The sequence below is a fragment of the Candoia aspera genome, chromosome 3 (genome assembly GCF_035149785.1).
Source record: "Candoia aspera isolate rCanAsp1 chromosome 3, rCanAsp1.hap2, whole genome shotgun sequence".
Classification (NCBI taxonomy): Eukaryota; Metazoa; Chordata; class Lepidosauria; order Squamata; family Boidae; genus Candoia; species Candoia aspera.
Window position 1 is genome coordinate 166,108,553 of NC_086155.1, and position 18,353 is coordinate 166,126,905.

At 38.4% G+C, this 18,353-nt stretch overlaps 1 protein-coding gene across 1 annotated transcript in view; it reads right to left on the minus strand.

Annotated features, from left to right (window-relative positions):
• Positions 1-18,353, minus strand: part of GAREM1 (GRB2 associated regulator of MAPK1 subtype 1) — a 99,964-nt gene that overhangs the window by 72,236 nt on the left and 9,375 nt on the right. The window lies entirely within an intron of this gene.

Here is an 18,353-nt window from a genome sequence, read left to right on the forward strand (position 1 = left end):
CTTCCCTGCTGGCTTTTCACAAGCAAAGTCAATGGGGAAGCCAGCAGAGGTCGCAAGTCACTCAGGTAAGTCTCACCCACCCACCCCAGCCTTTCTTCACTTGCATGCACCGCAGCCTCCTTTACCCCTTCGCTTGCATGCACACACCCACCAGCACCCTCCTTCCCGGGCCTCCCGGTGCTTGCACACACCCAATGCCCTCCTTCCCCAGCCTCCCTGAGTTCATGCCACACCTCAGCACCCCCTCCCCAGCTTGTGTGCAGCCTGCACGGGCCTCCTAGGGCTTCCCCCACCCCCCTGCGGCACCCCCCAACTCCTTACCTGGGACTCCCTGTGCTTCCCACTTAACAACCTGCACGTCTTGGGGTTACACCGGTTTTGGGTAATGAAGGAAAAAGTTTGGGAAGCACTGCTATACAGTGTGTTGTACTATGTAATTTTTATGCAAGTGGTGATTGTGACAGAACATTTTTTTTTAATAATGGATGGGGTTTTTTTCCCAGAAAAATTCCTCTGTTTCTGTGTGAAAAATATAGTGTTTCACAAACTCAGGAAAAAATCTACAAAGAACCATGCAAGGTTTCTTCTTTAAAGTACTGTACTGCTGTTCAGCGAAACCCTTAATTCTTAGGTCATGTTTTTCAGAAATATTAAAATGTAAATGTTAAAGCTCAAAATTATAAATATACAAAATTGAGGCTTTAAGCTAAGCAGAACCTCAGTTTCATTTGGAAAATTGCATTATTTTGTATCCAACTTGCTCCTATACAAGCCAATTAGGTAATTTAATGTGACTTAAGTTAGATTTTACTGGCATCAGTTGGGCTTATGGAACTAATAGCATAGAGTCATCCCCTTATCACCAGAAGCAAACATACCTGTCACAGTGCCCAACCTACCAAACATATGCATCTAATTTAGACAGAACAGACATATACTAACATTATCCATTTTCATTCATGAAAATTATTGCTATTCTTTCTTAAGGATCCTTCAAAACCAGCATGGTTTCAATGAAATGTAATTTTTACAGTTAAGAGAAAATTATTCTTTCCTACCCTTTCCTGACCTAATAATTATCCATCACAAATTCCAGTTTTGTGATTCAATCAGATATTTTTTGGTTGTGCAACACCTACCACCACAGTATTATTGTTGTACTCCAATGTAATTTAGTTGTTTCCCTTTATGTTTTGTAATCCCTCTTGTGTGGGAACCAGATCACTGAAGACTATGCTCATGGCAAACCGATTTGACTTGTACCTCCTTCCTATTTGCTCTTGTTGGGTGGAAAATTTGTAATGTGCGGTTTTAAGATAATTACCTGCCTACATATAATATTTTCACTCCTCCTGGTAATGAGAACTTCAGGGAATTAATGTAAGTCCATACTTTGTTACACAATACTTTCATCATTCTCTCACTGGCCAATTCTTTTTTGAAGGAAGAATCACAACACTCTGAAACAAAAGATCCAAGCTTGATCCAAGAGTTTCTACCCAACCAGACGATGGTCTCTTCAGATAAAGATAATTCTATCTGGTGCAGAGGGAGAATCTGAGTTATCCCACTACTAAGGAGCATTGACATCAAAACGTGAAAATAAGGCAGCCACCTGCTGCAGGGAACCCCATCTAGAAGTCAGAAGCAGGGGACTTCTTCAAAGAAAAAGCTGACTTCCTCTGCCATTGGTTGGAATGCATCCATACAGATCAACTTTGCCAGGTCTGTAAGAGATCAGACTATAAAACTCTTCAGATCAGGCTTGCAGGCTGCTAAAGTAAACCTGAGACTAACTCTTCATCTTTTAATCTCATAACCTTGCTGTTTTGACCATGCCTATATCACGATAAATCTTGATCTCAACTTCCCTGAAGAATCTAGGTCTTTGTTGAAGAGTTTGTTCCAGAGCCCTCCAAACAGACTGGTTTTGACTGTCAGACAAAAAAAAAACAGAACAGTTTCTGTGTTGGGAAGGGAGGGAGCTGTTCATTATGATTCGCCCACAAATTGCAAACAAAGCATCCAGTTTTGTGGCCACAGCAAGATTCTGCGTGTTCCCAATTAGGATTCACATGTATAGCTGAGTCTCCTATCAACTGCAGTTTCCCATGCCACCAATTCAACAAACATAATGACTTTTCAGAATTAGCAAGTTGAGGGAGCATTGTGAAGGTTTTGTCTTTTTTCTCTCAATATTTTATGAGTTATAAGATAAAACCTTACATCTAAGTTTTATAAAAACTGGCACACACTTAGAAGCGTTAAGAAAATATGTCTACAAACATCTGAAATTTGATGAAGATTGATTTGGCCAAAATATAGCAGCTTGAAAGTATCCTATTTTTTATAGGATAGACAGACAGACAGAAAATGAAAGGCAAAAGTTGCTCTCGGTTATTTATGTAAAAATTCAAGAGTAAGCACAATTATGCTCTTAAAAATAAACTAAACATATCTTGCAAACAATGAAAGTACTATTTGAGGGCCTGCATGGCATTTTATTCAATGACAGGTTTGGAAAAGATTTGATTTTCCACGTATGCTCGACTGAGTACAAATTTTGTAAGAGAAGGCTATTACCTTTAAGAGAAATTTTTTTAAATGCTGGTCATTGCCTGTTGCACCATAGCTTTCTCTGCCAAGAAACAGCAACAGTTAATTTCTCTAACTGCTCTTCATTGATTAAGAAGGCATCTGTTGCATCCCTCTTTTAAACAGAAAACTAAGCATATTTTCTTAGGAGGAGTTTGAAGAGGACTTGGTGATAGGAAGAGAACTGACTCAGCTTACAGCATTCACAAATGCCAAGAAAAATGCAGCCAAGTCTTTTTCCTTCTTCCTTCCCCTGCCTCTCCTAGCACATAGCACATATAGCAAATACATAACACAGAGCAAATACTCCTACTTGATTTATTCATCCTTACAACGTAAGTTCTTTTCTGTCAGCATTTCTTCAGCCCATCACAAACTTTTACAACACTTCTTTTCTGACAGAAATCATGGAGATTATCCCAAATTAATTTTTAAGCAAGTCATTAAATCTCAACCACACAAAATAACTGTGTGTCCATTATGTCAATGAACTGCCAGCTCATAAACAGAAAGTGAACATAAGTCTATCATCAAGCATTGTAGATCTGGGGAAATTCTATCATTCTACCATTGTTCTTTTTTGCTATTACCTAAGGGTGATAAATCCATTGTTCTATAGTGATAAGTTCCACATTTTTGGTGTGTACAGATAGTCCTCATTTAACAACCACTCATCCAGCGACCATTTGAAGTTACGACAGTGCTGAACGAGTGATACTTACGGCCAGTCCTCAAAGTTCCAGCCATCCCAGCACCTCTGTGGTCACGTGATTGTAATTTGGGTCCTTGTGAACCGGCTCACACTTAAAATGTTTGCAGCATCCCAGGATCATGTGATTGCCATTTGCAACCTTCCCTGCCAGCTTCCCACAAGCAAACTCTATGGGGAAACCAGCAGGAAAGGTTGCAAGTTGCTCTGGTAAGTCGCTCACACCCTCCCCACCTGGCAACAGCCACCCCCAGCCCTGCCGCGCTCATGCCTTACAGGCCACCCTTGTACCCTTCCCTGCTGGACAGCAGCCACCCACAGCCCTGTTGTGCTCACGCTGTGCCTTATCTGCCAATTTGTGAGCCACCTGGGACCTGCTTAACGGCTTGCAATCCTCCCCGATGACAACGGGGAGTGCCAGGATTGCCAATGCTAAGCGATGCATTCATGTGACATTGCACTTTATGACTGCATTGCTTAGCAACAGAAATTCTGGTCCCAATTACCATCGTTAAATGAGGACTACCTGTGATTCAATAGTGCCTTTACATCCTTAAACTGTAATAATCTTTGTAGCACCTTTAACAATCTTACCAACAGATAACATTTTAGCATGTTGTGCAAACATGGTGAAAAAAGAGATGAAAATATTTGGGAGGGGGTGATAAGCCTTCTGTTACAATAGTTCTCCAACCAGCCACCCTCCAGACATGTTGGACTACAAATATCATCATCCCTCCCAGTTTCCTTTATGATAGAGAAGTTGATGAAAGTTGTATTCCTATTTCTGTAGAAGTCTCTACTTTTGGCCACAGTAGATTAGGAACATTATGAGTTGTATTTCCACGTATCTGAAATGAGCTGGGTTCAAAATATGTTGGTTGAGAGAATCATAGGAGCAGCATAAACCTGCTGTTCTTGTAGCATTTTATCTGACAATACTTCATTATGCAGAGGGCCACACATTGTCAATCTCTGATCTAGGCCAGGCACTGTCTTGATGTATTGTTTTTATTTCCAAGATTCAACATAAATCCATGGAATTGAGTATGTTCCCTATATTATTACGTAAAGCAAAACAAGTTTGGATATGAAGCAAAACCCATGTGTGCAAGTCTGAGGTTCATGGAGGAACAGTGACATACAAAAATATCAGTTCAATAAATAATTCTTAGTAGATTCTTAAAGGCAATTTGTCACTTAGACAAAATTTCTATTCAACAGTTAGTACCAGAAACGATAGTATGGCTAACCTCAAATGTATGAGAGGCATGAAGTTAGGACTGATGCATTTTGAATTGCAAATTTCAAAAATATACAGACAGATCATATACTCAAATAACTAGTTAAACAGAGTAATTTAAACTGGCAAAAATGTCACTTAATTTGTCAATTCTGCAAATTATCAATCATGCTTTTAATCTCAGTGTTGCTACTACTGTACAGAAAGGTAAAGATGCCTCCAAGTCATGTGGTCCTGGTGACCATGCAGTTTTCTTGGCAACAGTACGGAAGTGGTTTGCCACAGCCATTTCCAAGATGTTTTTTAACTTCCCAGTCTAGCCAAACTCCCTGCTATTCTCTGGTGGTCTCCCAAGAAAGCAGTAATTATCCCCAACCCTAATTGGTTTTTAAACTTAGACAAAGTTGGCCAGGTGCTGTCACCTGCTTTAGAAGCTAAAACAAAAGTTAGACAGTAACAAGTCAACTGTTATATTGCTCATGTCCTACAATTCAGGAGATGCTTGTTTTTACATATACATGTGTGTGTATGTGGGTGTATAAATAATGCTACCATTTCTGTTTTGAACCAGTAATATAGAATGAACATAAAGTTTATTAAAGAAAGCCCTTTAATCACTTAGTAAATAACTTAAATAAAATTAAAGTTAAACTATTGAAATTTAGAATATTAATCAAGGCACATAGAGCTGTCTGATGAGCAGCTACATTTAAAGGAACAATCTTTCGAAAGGGCAATTTCAATTCTTGTCTAACTTGAGCCATTTATTGCTCTCCAGTACATATGTTATATAAAGACATATAATCATATATTTAATTACATGGGTTTTTTCCTCAAACATGTTGCCCACTGTAGTGGCAATGCAGAAGACCATTGTTATTTCGAGGAGTTTAAATGACATATTTTGATTTTCTCCTTCACACGAAGAAGCTTAGAGTTTATTTTGAGTTATACTAATGTTTAGTTGGCTTGATGTTTTTTTATTTCTATTTGAAATGCGGGGGGGGGGGAGAAAAGAAAACCCCAAGATTGTTTACGTTAGCACTAGCTTATCTGTATAGCTTCCAGGCTCTTGAATTATGTCATGAACAGATGCCCAGACCCTGGGAACTCTCCAGTCAAGGTCAAATCCTGCAGTCTCTGAACCATGGAAACAGAGCCACGAGGTTTTAGGGCCAGACTTCAATAAAAACCTTGGGACTGCCTTTTGAGTTTGGGAGCTTGGCCACAGACCTGGATACCGGGTGCTGTGTGCAAAATGGGCTTGGGAAGCTTCCCCTCAGACTTAGGGCTGAGTACTCCGGAAATGGAGCCGCCTTGGGGTATGTTCACAGGCAGCTTCTGCACAGACCTGAGCACTGAGCCGCCTTGGGGTATCTCCACTGTCCTTATTAAGGGGCTCCTGGCAGCCTATGGGAGATTGGATATCATCTTGTTTGGTATGTTATGATTTTTCTTTCTTGCTCTTATGCTTTTTATGCTTCTGTTAAATCTGCCTAAACTGTGTTTCTGTTTAAATCTGTTCGCTTAAGTTAATAATAAAGCTTAAACTCTCTTTATTCATTGGTGTGCTTATTGTCTCTGGATCCAAAAGAACCAATTGTTTGAGTACCTGATTACTGCCTGGACACTTGGCAAAACACCCAGGTATATCACAATTTTATAGTCAGTAAGAAGTAGTTTCTTTATACTTTAGTTTAAGTTTTCAACTAGCATTTTGCTATCACTAAAATTTAAGGATTAAAAAAAGTTGGTATTTGCATGCATTCTCGAAGTTCACTACTTGTGTATTTTTAAAAATTAAACATAATTCAGCCCCAAAGCAGTTCAGATATTTTTTAAAAAAGAGAGACCTCATGCTTTGCAAGTACTGAAAAATATTCCCAGTAATTTCTGTTTGCTAATATATTAAAGCTTGATTACTATATATAATGAAAAGTGGACAAGAATGAGAGGGGTTTCTGATAGACAAATGTTAGGAACACAAAACAGAAATTCATATATTTGGATTCCATTAAGCAATAGCATTTTCCAGCAAATATTTTTCTCTACTTACAAAATGCATGCTGTATTTATTTAAGGAAATGCATGCTGTATTTATTTAAGTTATTTAACTTGGCATTAGATTGTATTATTGAGCAGGTATGGGAAGCTATGTGAGTACTGATGCTCCCCATTCATCTGCTTGGCCTACTGCTAGGAAGCATGCTATCATGCTAGAGGAGTCCTCTTTATCCCTTCCTCATCATGAGGAAGAAGCTTTCTGTGCGCCTGCCACCACAGAGGTTTGATTGAACAAGCAGTTCATCACACTGCCTAGGAATGAATGCAGACACAGGTCTGAAGAATTACCTATTCCTGCGGTAGATACACCTACTTGCCTTAATATCCACCAGGCTCTGATTTTATTTGAAATAAATATGTATTCCAAACAAACAAACAAATAAATTACATACATACATACAAACATACATACTGTAGGACGTTAGCACATTGTACCAGCCACAAGCACCATATTTACTTCCAAGAATGCTTCTGTGTCTCATTTATTTTCTTTATTTTCTAAGACTTATTGAGATGCAATTTTAGAAAATAAAAGAGTGGTTGGCTTTAACCCATTGCTTTGTCTGGCACTTACCTATCCAGAGAAAGGCGAAGGTGAATTGGTAAAAAGCATCTCGGGGAGGCACGGTCTGAGTGGAGGTATAACTTCACAAATTATATACGTTAGCTGTGAAAAGATGCACGAACTTGGGGGAAGGGATTAAAATGCCAACACTACCTTTTAACACTCATTAGAGAGAAAACAAATGCAGTGAATTTTTTTTTAAAAATCGACTGGCTAGAGATGTCATTATCATCATTCCCAGTCCAACAAACGGCAGGGGAAAATACTGCTTTTACAGCTCTGTAAACAGAGTACAAGGCCATTGCCTCTTTGCCCTAGTATAGGAGCAAATGATAAGAAACCCATTTCCCCATTCACTGAGATGACATTTTCTGTGCCTATGTGGGAGAAAAATGAGCAGATATGAAATAAATCAGCCCACTCTCACTCACTTCATTGTATGCCCAAAGTATTTAGCATACGATCTTTCAGACAAGTTAGAGGAAGCAAAAAAAAAAAACCAATCTGCTTGCTCAAAGGAAGCAGCTTTAGATCAATTCGATTTATGTATGTATGCATATATGGTTACATCATTTACAGTATTCCATACCACTTATCTTCAAACTCAGCTGAAAAATAAGTGGGGGTAGTTGACGAAGTTTTTTTTTATTTAAAAAATTAAACAAAACAAGAATCATAACTTAGCCACAAACATGAGCTTCTTATGGACTAAGAATATCTTTATTATGGTAAAAAGAAAATGAACAGGTCCTGTCTGGCATCACGGAAACATTTTATATTTAATGCAAAAGTGAACAAACTGTGGAGTCTCTTCTACTGAACAAACTGTGTATACCATCATACAGATACAACGAACCCTTGTTTTACTAGACGCAGTGCAGTGAACCTCACATGCTTGGGACTGTATAAGAACCTCCATATATTCTTTTAAAACATGAGACCATAAAACACTATATAGAGCACAAAGCTGCAATATTGCAGTTTGCCTGATCTGATCACATTTCTTGATCCTGATGCACTTCTCAAAAAATTCCAAGTCTATTTCCAAGAAAACTGTACATCTATCTACAGTAAGCTTTAAAAAGCCAACAAACGTAAGCTGATTACTTTGGGATGCACACACAGATACAGGCGAAAGAGGCTATGCTCTATGAAATACTTCTTCTTCTTCTTCTTATTATTATTATTATTATTATTCAGTCACTTCCAATTCTTTGTGACCCAACAGATATCAGTTCACCAGGACTGTCAATAACTGCTTCTTTGATTTCTTGTAAGCTTATGCTTGTATCATCCATCAGTGGTAATATCTAGCCACCTTGTCCTCTGCCAGCCCCTTTTTCAACTGCTTTCCATTTTTCCAGGCATCAGAGCCTTCTCCACTGACTCTTGCCTTTGCATTATGTGTTCAAAATATTTAAGCTTTAGCTTCCTTATTAGGGACGCGGTGGCGCTGCGGGTTAAACCGCTGAGCTGCCGATCGGAAGGTCGGCGGTTCGAAACCGCGCGGCGGGGTGAGCTCCCGTTGCTCGTCCCAGCTCCTGCACACCAAGCAGTTCGAAAACATGCAAATGTGAGTAGATTAATTGGTACCGCTTCGGCGGGAAGGTAACGGCGTTCCGTGAGTCATGCCGGCCACATGACCACGGACGGGTCCTTAGGGACAACGCCGGCTCCAAGGCTTAGAAACGGAGATGAGCACCGCCCCCTAGAGTCGGACACGACTGGACTTTACGTCAAGGGAAACCTTTACCTTTACTAGCTTCCTTATTAGTGCTTATACTTAGCAGTCTGGATTTACTTCTAGAATTCAGTTATTTGTTGGTTTTCTATTCCAAAGTATTCTCAACCATTTTCTCTGGCACCACAACTCCAAGGCATTCATTTTTCTTTGTTCAATTTTTCTGATGGTCTGGCTTTGGTTTTCCCAGTTGTAACATATCCTTTACAATGTAACTTTGTTAGTGTGATGTCTCTGCACTTCAATATTTTCTCTAGATGTGTCATAGCTTTTTCCCCAAGAAAAGGTATCTTATTTATGGCTACAGTCACCATTTCTCTGAATGTCTGAGTGTAAAAAGATCAACTCTTACAAATTCAGCTTCTTCTCTATTTGCAGTAGGTTGGCATTGCCTGTTGACACAGTATTTTTTAAAAAAATACTGAGCAACAGACCAGTCTTTGCACTCTCTTCTCTCAAGTTCAACAAGAAGTTCCTTAAATCTGCCTTGCTTCCAGCCACTAAAGCGATGTCATCAGCCTATATAAGGTTGTTGCTTCTCCCAGTAATTTTAATCCTAATTTCTATTTTTTTTAGTCCAGCATTTCTCATTATATATTTTGCATTAAAGAAGGTGGCAGTTCACCTTTCCCAATTGTGAACCATTTATTTCTCCAATATTCTGTTCTAATGGTTACATGCAGGTCATCACACAAATTGTTTGATAGTCAAATGTGACTTTTTTTTTAAGGGCTATCCACAGTCAACAAAGCAAAAATATATGTTTTTAGAATTCCCTTGCTTTTTCTATTATCACCAGATTTTGGCAAAGGGGTTTTAGATGTCTCTGACTTTTCTGAATGTAGCCTGTACATTTGGCGCTTCTTGTTCCATCTATTATTGAAGATTAGATTGCAAAATCTTGAGCATTATCTTACTAGCATGTGAGATAAATTATTAAAAACCACTAGCAAAATCACAGCTCCCCTTTTAAAGAGTTAAACACTGGATTATTTATATGTTTTAAAGGTTCTGATATCATTCCATGATTGACATTTTTACTAACCCTTATTTCTCATTCATATATGTACTGGCTGGGTTCATGTATCATAATGCTATTTATTGCTTAGCTTTGGCTTACTGTTGTGCAAGTCCAGCTATTGCCATTTGTAAACCATGCTTTATAGCTTAATACAATGTGTGACCACAGCGAATTATAGCTTATTAAACAAAAAGCATTAAAATGTGGTTTAAAACAATGTATAAACCCAACCACAGGCACACATGCATGTAAAACATTACATGTTAAGTTTTTGTTTTTCCAAATAAAGTTATATAAAAATGGAACTTCTTATTTCTCCTTTTGGAACAGGGAATGTTATACATTATAAGTCTGAAGAATCCAACATATGATTTCAATATTATAGGCAAGAATTGAATCCATTCTTTTGACTGATTAAGGATAAAACTGTGGGTAAATCTACATTTAGGTTGCCAATGTTGTATATGGAATGGTAGAGAAGGAACTGATCAAAATTGTGCCTGGATCACACTGAGGAAAAAACCTTGCTCTGTGAAAGCACACAGCAACTTTTGTTCTGTATGCTGTATTTTACACTGGACTGCATCTGCACTATATATATCTTGAATTGGGACATATATATATCTTGAATCCCAATTACTATTAGGTTTGTCACCAGGTTGTATAAACACAGTGTATAGTGTGTACCTATAGAGCAATGCAGCATGTTTTGCCCATAGGGGTGAACTTCATTTCCAAAGACAGCCCATAACTCCACCCAACCAGCCACTCCCAAAATCTGGAAGGAATTTCCAGTATAGCCTCTGACATTTCCCATAAGAATTGCTATTGGGAAGAGTCATATCATTGGAAGGATGTATATCACTTAAAATTCTTTTCTGACAACTCTTAGTTGGGCAGAATTTTATTTTAATTTATAAACATACAAAATACAGAATGGCATTAAATTCTGGGAAAAATAATGTAAAGCAGAATTACAAAGTCATAGATATAATTTACCCATTCAGAAAAATAGGCTGCAGTTTGCAATATAGATTTATAAGAGAGTTTTAAAACATCCTGTGGAACTAGCGATAGTAATTAGTGCATATCTGAGAGCCAGTTTGTTCTAGTGGTTGAGGTGCTGGGCTAGAAACCAGGAGACTATGAGTTCTAGTCCTGCCTTAGGCATGAAAGCTGGCTGGGTGACCTTGGGCCAGTCACTCTCTCTCAGCCTAACTCACCTCACAGGGTTGTTGTTGTGGGGAAAATAGGAGGAGGAAGGAATACATGGTATGTTCACCACCTTGAGTTATTTATAAAAATAATAAAGGTGGGATATTAAATAAATAAATATTATTTTATTTATGCAATATATTTTATGAAATGTAAAATTATGGTTCACTTATATTGGTAGAAGTCATGCTGGCTTTTGAATAACTTTCCAAGAAAATTAAAAAGATTCATCACATTACTGAAGCCATTACTTAACATTTTTGGAAATACGCTCATTCATGCTGTAGAAACCACAATCCCAGAGTTCACTGAGAATTCTATATTCATTAGAATTATGCTATTAGAAAATATGGCAATATGTTCATAAATCTCAAGCCTGCTCCCTGTGTAAGTTTTTAAGCCTTCCTGGCTGGATTCATACATTGTTTTAAACTATAATATGGTTGGTTTAACTTATTTAACAAACCATAGTTACTTAGCACAATTTTTAAAGCCAACCCCATCTAATAAAAACATATTTCACCATGACTTTTCAAGATTTTCTGCTTTGAGGATGTGTTTGGTTTTACATTGCTTTTTTGATTATTTCCATGTGCTACTTTTTTTATTGCTATTATTTTTAGGATGATTATTTTCTTTATGCTGTAATTGAGTTTTATTGAAGTCAACTTCATGTTATGTCCATATACAGCAACACCAAATACCAAGGATCTTACAACTGCCTCTCAGTCTTGCTCACTTGAACATATGTTGGCTGAAATGACTATCTTATGGGTTTGTACTCTTAGACCAGCCCAGATTAGGGCAGGTTGTCTGAATTCTCCATTTAGAATAGGATAGGCAGCCTGAGTGCCAAAATAATCTAAAACCAACTTGCTTAGAGGGCCAGTACTGGCCGCAATATATTCCTTTTCCTGAACATCAACTTTTTCCAATCCGGAATATAGCATGATGTGCAATGGACATGATGCACAGGCAAGTGTGGCATATGGGCAACTGATTGTCCTGGTTTCTTGCTCTATCTCTTCTTCCAGCCACTAGCAGAAGGAAATACTAATAGCAGTAGTGGCCAGCAGATCAGCACTGAAGGGTCTTCTCTGAGCAGCCAGCCAAGGTAGAATGCTGTCCAAAGTGCAGTGCCTTGGATGTAGGTGTTGGGTCTAGTTCTGCCCAGTGGCATGGCTGGTTCAGGAAATGTGGGAACTTCACAAAAATAGCTAAGTGCCAGGCCTGATGGATGCTACTTTGGGCTGTAAACTTGGGATGGGTGCACTAGTAACTGAACTCTGTACCAGGAAGCTTTATGCTGCAAGTGGAGGTGCTGGCTATGATCTGCCTACTGACAATTGACTGCATGTACTGAGAATGCTGGCTCTGTTGGCATCTTTGGTGGTCTCTGTCCATATTCACTGCTCAACCTGATGGAGCTATGATGCTGCACAACAGAGCTGTGCAAATCTATGTTGAGGCAACTTGGCAGCATCTATTCAATAAGTAATCCCATGCTGTGGCCACTTGGAGGGAAGGAATTGACAGAAGTACAGCAAAATGGCTGGATATACTGCAATGAAGTGGTTGCATGCACACTGCTTTGACTCATTTCTCACCTGTGCTTTCTCACATGGTGCAATTTCCACACTCAAAATGCCACTGCACTGGCTAACATGACCCATCAAATTCCCTCGACAAAGATTTTATTATTGTAGTCTTTTAAAAAAAATCAGAAATAATAGTAGTAACAGTAATAATGCCAGCACTTTAGAAATATTTATAATTCCCAATAAAAGAAATTGTTTGCCTGGTGTATGATATAAACACAATACAGGCCACAGCATGTGCATCTATTCCATTTTTAAATGCTGATGATGAGTGTAACTGAATTCTACAGCTATTATGATTTTTACAAAACTGTTTTATCTATTGTAAAGAACTCTAACAACTTGAAAAAGGCAAAATGATCCAAGCAGTCTATTTTCTTCTGACTTTTTTGGAAACAGCAGAGCGATAGGTAGAAATTGCAAAATGGGTGACAAATGTACCACATACTAGAGTATTTTCTACATTACAGCAGTAAAGAAAGTACATCACTATTTCTATTCAACCAGGTAGCCTTTTTAGTCTAAATCCATTTTAGTTTATATCCTGACACTTTCTGTGCTTCTGACACAAACACAACCTGAGATCTTTTGCTAAAAACTAAAGTACATGAAAACAGTGTATCAGAATCCCACCTACTAAAGAACTATTCATTAATTTTCATTCAGCTTACAACCAAAACAGACACTATCATCCATATCTTATTTCATTTATGATGAATGTTTCCTGTAGTCATCTCTTCTACACAGTAGAAGACTTGCTTCAAAACCTGCCTGCATACCTTCCTAGTTACTGGAAAACTGGAGACATAATTCATAATTTTTGTCCATGGCCTTACCATTAAATAAAATAAATGGAATAATACTGAAGAATAATTTTGTTTTAGTGGAGGCAAATATTATTTGTCTGGTTCAAAATGTGATAAACAGGTTCAACAGTGATTTCATGACATCCCTAACAGGAATTGGGAATTGAGCAATCAAAGAAATTACTCTGAACTGAGACATGCTAGTCTGCTCAACTGGAATGCATGCTTCTTCACAAAACTCTGCAATTTGCCTGAGCAACTGGAAAACATAGAATTAATTATGCAACAGAATTTTTTTCATATATTAAGTTGAACTAATCTGGAGAGCCTAACAAAAGGGTCATTTGATTTGATGGGAGCTAAGACAAAAAAAGAGACAAGGGAACTTGAGACTGAACATTACTTTTTAGTCTTACTTCGCACTGGAGGGTGAAAAGACTTCTTGAAGAGGTCACAGAAAGTTCAAAGACAAATGAAAGCCAGTTTTTAGGTACCATTCAAATCAATAAGGAGATTTATACTACACTTTCCCAAATGTCACCCTCTGGATGCGTAAGAATACCTAGCTAATTGGTGGCACTCTGGCTAGGAATTCCAGGAATTATAATTCCAACATATACACGTGGGTGTCATGTTGGGGAAGACTGTTCTAGAGTTTTAGTAATTTCTAATAAAGCATATGAAAAGGCTAGTATCCTACTCATGATAGATGAGAGATATTTGATCTCTTTATTTGGGAGAATGTTGTTTTGGTCTCATCACCCAGGATCAGGATTTTTATGTTAATTGATATCACTTCTCTAAACATGTGATGATTTGAGAGAGAATCATGTTTTAGTATTAATGAAAGAAATGCTGACAGTAGATGAACTGGTAAATATCTGAATGGTATGTTGTACGTCAGCAAGGCATTCTCACTCTCAGTTGTTGAGCAACAGCAAAAAGAAAAAATATCCTCCCACTGTCAGTTTTCTTTATTGAAACAGTAATAGATTTTTGTAGTAGAAGAACCAACAGATCAATTCTGTGGTGAGAAATGATTTCTGGCTAAGTATGTAAGAGCCTGGAAGAAGAAAAAAGAGGGAGAAAAAAACCTAAACATGGGGGGGGCTTTTTTTTTTTTTTAACCCTCCCCATATTTACTCCCAAGTAAAACTGATAGATAATTCACTAGCTATGTTCCAGGACTATCTCTGTGTTCAATTCAACATGCGAAGCAACACACAAAAAGCCATAATCATCCCCTTCTTCTATTCACACCAGTGATATAAGCAAAGTCTCCATGCTTACAGTATGATTATCTGGAACACAGAGCCTTGCTCTACATGCAATCATTTCTACATGATCAGCAACCCTGACAAAGGTATATGTACTTAAAGACTCCCTATTGCAAACAGTCATGCTATGCTCCTGAAGACTATCACTTAAGTCACAAGCATAACAAGAAGAGGGGAGTAGCTCCTCACATGCAGAAATCTACATGTAAACGGAATGCCTCAGAAGCCAGATGTCTCTCCCTTTTTTCATCCTTACACATGTAGTGTGATTAACTGTACAGCCCATCATAGCACAACAGTAAATAACATACATTCTAGCTTGGAATCATGCCCCTCACAGTTCTGTCCTTCTGGTCCTAAGTCTAACAGTGATGTGTATTTCTTTTGAAGGCAAATAAAAAACCAAGATTCCCCCCACCATATGTATACACATACCCTTCCATACACACACACACACAAAATATTTGGCTGCAATGGCCTTGGTGATATTAACAGTGCACGCTAGCTAGCTAGTGCAGAACAGATTTTACACAGGACTCAACGGAGTGGTGTAATATAAAGGAAATGCTTTCAGACAAAGGCACATGATAAATCCTAAGCATATAAACAATATATGAACAATATTTCCTTCCTCTAATAACAAGAATCAATGTTTACTGCAATACACCAAGTAAGACCACTATGTCAGACATTGTGCTGTGTCAGGCTTAGGTTTACAGTGCATACAATTCCAGAACCAGTAATTACATCAACTAAATATTTTCCCCATGATTTTTTTTTTAAAAAGGTTAAAAGTTGGAGAAATCTAGTATCTTTACAGAATGCTAAGACCCAAGTAAAATTAATCCTTCCCTGTACCTCTCTCCTCATGGGATAATAAAAGATGCAAATCCAACATCTGCTGATGTACCCTTTGGGAAATTTTAATTAAACCTTTATGAGTGTCTACTGTATAAGGATCTTCCATTTCCCTACTCCAGCTGTATCATTTATTTATTTATTCATTCAGATTTCCCCTAAACAGATTCTGGGATATACCGAGAGCTCGCTGACAATTATTTCTACTAGGGGATGTTTTTAACCTGATAGATTTGTCTAGGCATATTACAAAGGCTGCTATAAAGGGCACGCTCACTGGATTATTGTTATAAAACCATGTATTGCATTATTTGAATGTAGTATGTCAGCACACAGCCTTTTGTGGAAATTCCAAGCAGTGGCTGAGGCATGGGTGGGATATGCAGTAACTCGTAAAATGATATAAAGGGGTTTGTCTTAATTTAAATATGTACTTAACCCTCACACATGCCTGCTTTAGCCATCAGAAAAATTTACTGGAAACTAAAGAACTGCAACAGAGTAGCATTGAATACATGCAAGCTTCTGCTTTTTAGCCCTCCATCTGGAGCATACGATGAGCCCCCATCTTTCTTTTAATTTGGGAGCAGCAGGTGGCATAGTTCATCCTGGCAATTCCCAGCTACAAGACAGGAGGAGGGCTAAAGGTAAGATACCAGAGCCCTTTGGCAGGACAACAGCAAGACCTTCCATTCTTCTCTGCTGCAGATCACAAATTCATATGTGTGTTTGTGGGGGTGTCCTCTTCCACAGAACCCTGAATGGCTAGGCTCACACAGAATGGATAGTTTCCACGCTGGAAGACATTTTAAGCTACTGGTCAGCTGAAGTGTCAAGAGAATTTTGGCTACCTAGTACCTAAAACAGAGAGGCAGTTTGGTCTAAGTGGTTAAGGCACCAGGCTAGAAACTGGGAGGCCATGAGTTCTAGTCCCATCTTAGGCACCAAGCCAGCTGAGTGGCCTTAGGCTAATCATTCTCTCTCAGCCCTAGGAAGGAGGCAATGGCAAACCACTTCCAAATCTTGCCAAGAAAACTGCAGGACTAGCCCAGGCAATCACAGGAGTCAACAATGACTTGAAGACACCAGAAGAAAAAAGTGCCTAAAAAAGCAGGCAGAGAAGCTATGGAAGTAATAACAACATCTGCAACTAAGGACCAGGTAGTTGCTAACAAAACTTAGGAACTTTTGTTGGATGCTAACAAAACTTAGGAACAATTCACTATTGTAAAGAACAAGATTGTCTTAATATCAACTCGCCACTGTAACCACTTCTAACAAAGTGAGTGTGTTTATTATTATGCTGTAGAATGCTTTACAGCAAATTTCTAAACATCAGATTGACTGATACCAAGCACCCCAATCTTGAATTCCATAACAGAAGGAAAGAAGGCTATAATTATAGCAGATAAAATACATTTTAAAAGCCTCTTCCCAAGACAGCTGCACTATGTATGAAATCTAGATGAAGGAATTTCATTTTCAAGAGTTTAGAAAACTGGTGGCAGAAATAGAAGTATAAAGGAAGACTATTCTGGGCTTTCTCTGAAAACATTAAAGTGGTTAGGAACAAGACTCTCTGCTCTGTCACTGAAAGTTACTTCCACATATTAACCACACCAGGGGACTTGGAAAAAGTAAAGGCAATGAAATAGGGTGGAAGTGGCCACAGCTCTCCTGTTTACTTCTGAACTTAGGAAGTTTTCTCAGTTAAAAAGGCAACAGTTCAGTTCTAAATGTGTCACTGATAAATAAAACCCCCTGAGTTGGGTGGGATTTCCTCCCAAATACATTTAGCATCCATTGTACCTTGCACTGAGATGCAGAACAGACTGTATGTTCAAAATGTGAGTGCTGACTCTGAAGTGTAACTACTCCTTAATTATTTAGAATCCAACTCCAAAACAATATCCCTCAAAACAACATAGCAAGTCTGTTGCACAGTTGAGAAGCATGAGTTCAGAGCAGTGTTTCTCAAGCTCAACAACTTTAAAATGGCTGGGGGAATTCTAGGTGTTGAAGTCCACACATCTTAAACTTGCTGAGCTTGAGAAACACTGGTTTAGAGTAAATTAAAAACTTTCCCACCAAGTTATTTATGGAGCACAAGCAACGTTCTTAATGGAAGAGTCAAACCGTTGTTGTTTTACATGATAGAATCAATAGAATGCAAGGAAACAAACACAGTTCCAATTCTCTTACACTATAAGGCAGATGCAGAGGACAGTAGGGATGGCTCAGAGTGCGAAGTTGCTTAATTTCCATTGGGCGCTACTTGGCATGTGTTGGTACAGAAAACCTTGTATTTGGAAGAGCTTCATATTCACAGCCATATCACCACATGCTTCATAAGGCAAGCTCTTTTACTGCATTGCCTCCCATGAATTTATGCATTACTGAAATATTTACAGATTATTTATGCAGGATCAATCACTGTGTTAAACGGCCACATCTCAAGCTAGTTTTCTGAAATCTTAACACATTTCATACATAGCACAGATTACAATCTAATAAACAACAGTGAAGTTTGCTCCCTATTTCTGATCATCTCTAAAAAAAAACACATCAGAGTGACATTCATTGTTAGCCTAAGCCTTCAGAACAAGCCCATAGGGAACGAGGAACTGGGTAAATGGCAATTTCTGCCCTTTCCATTTAATT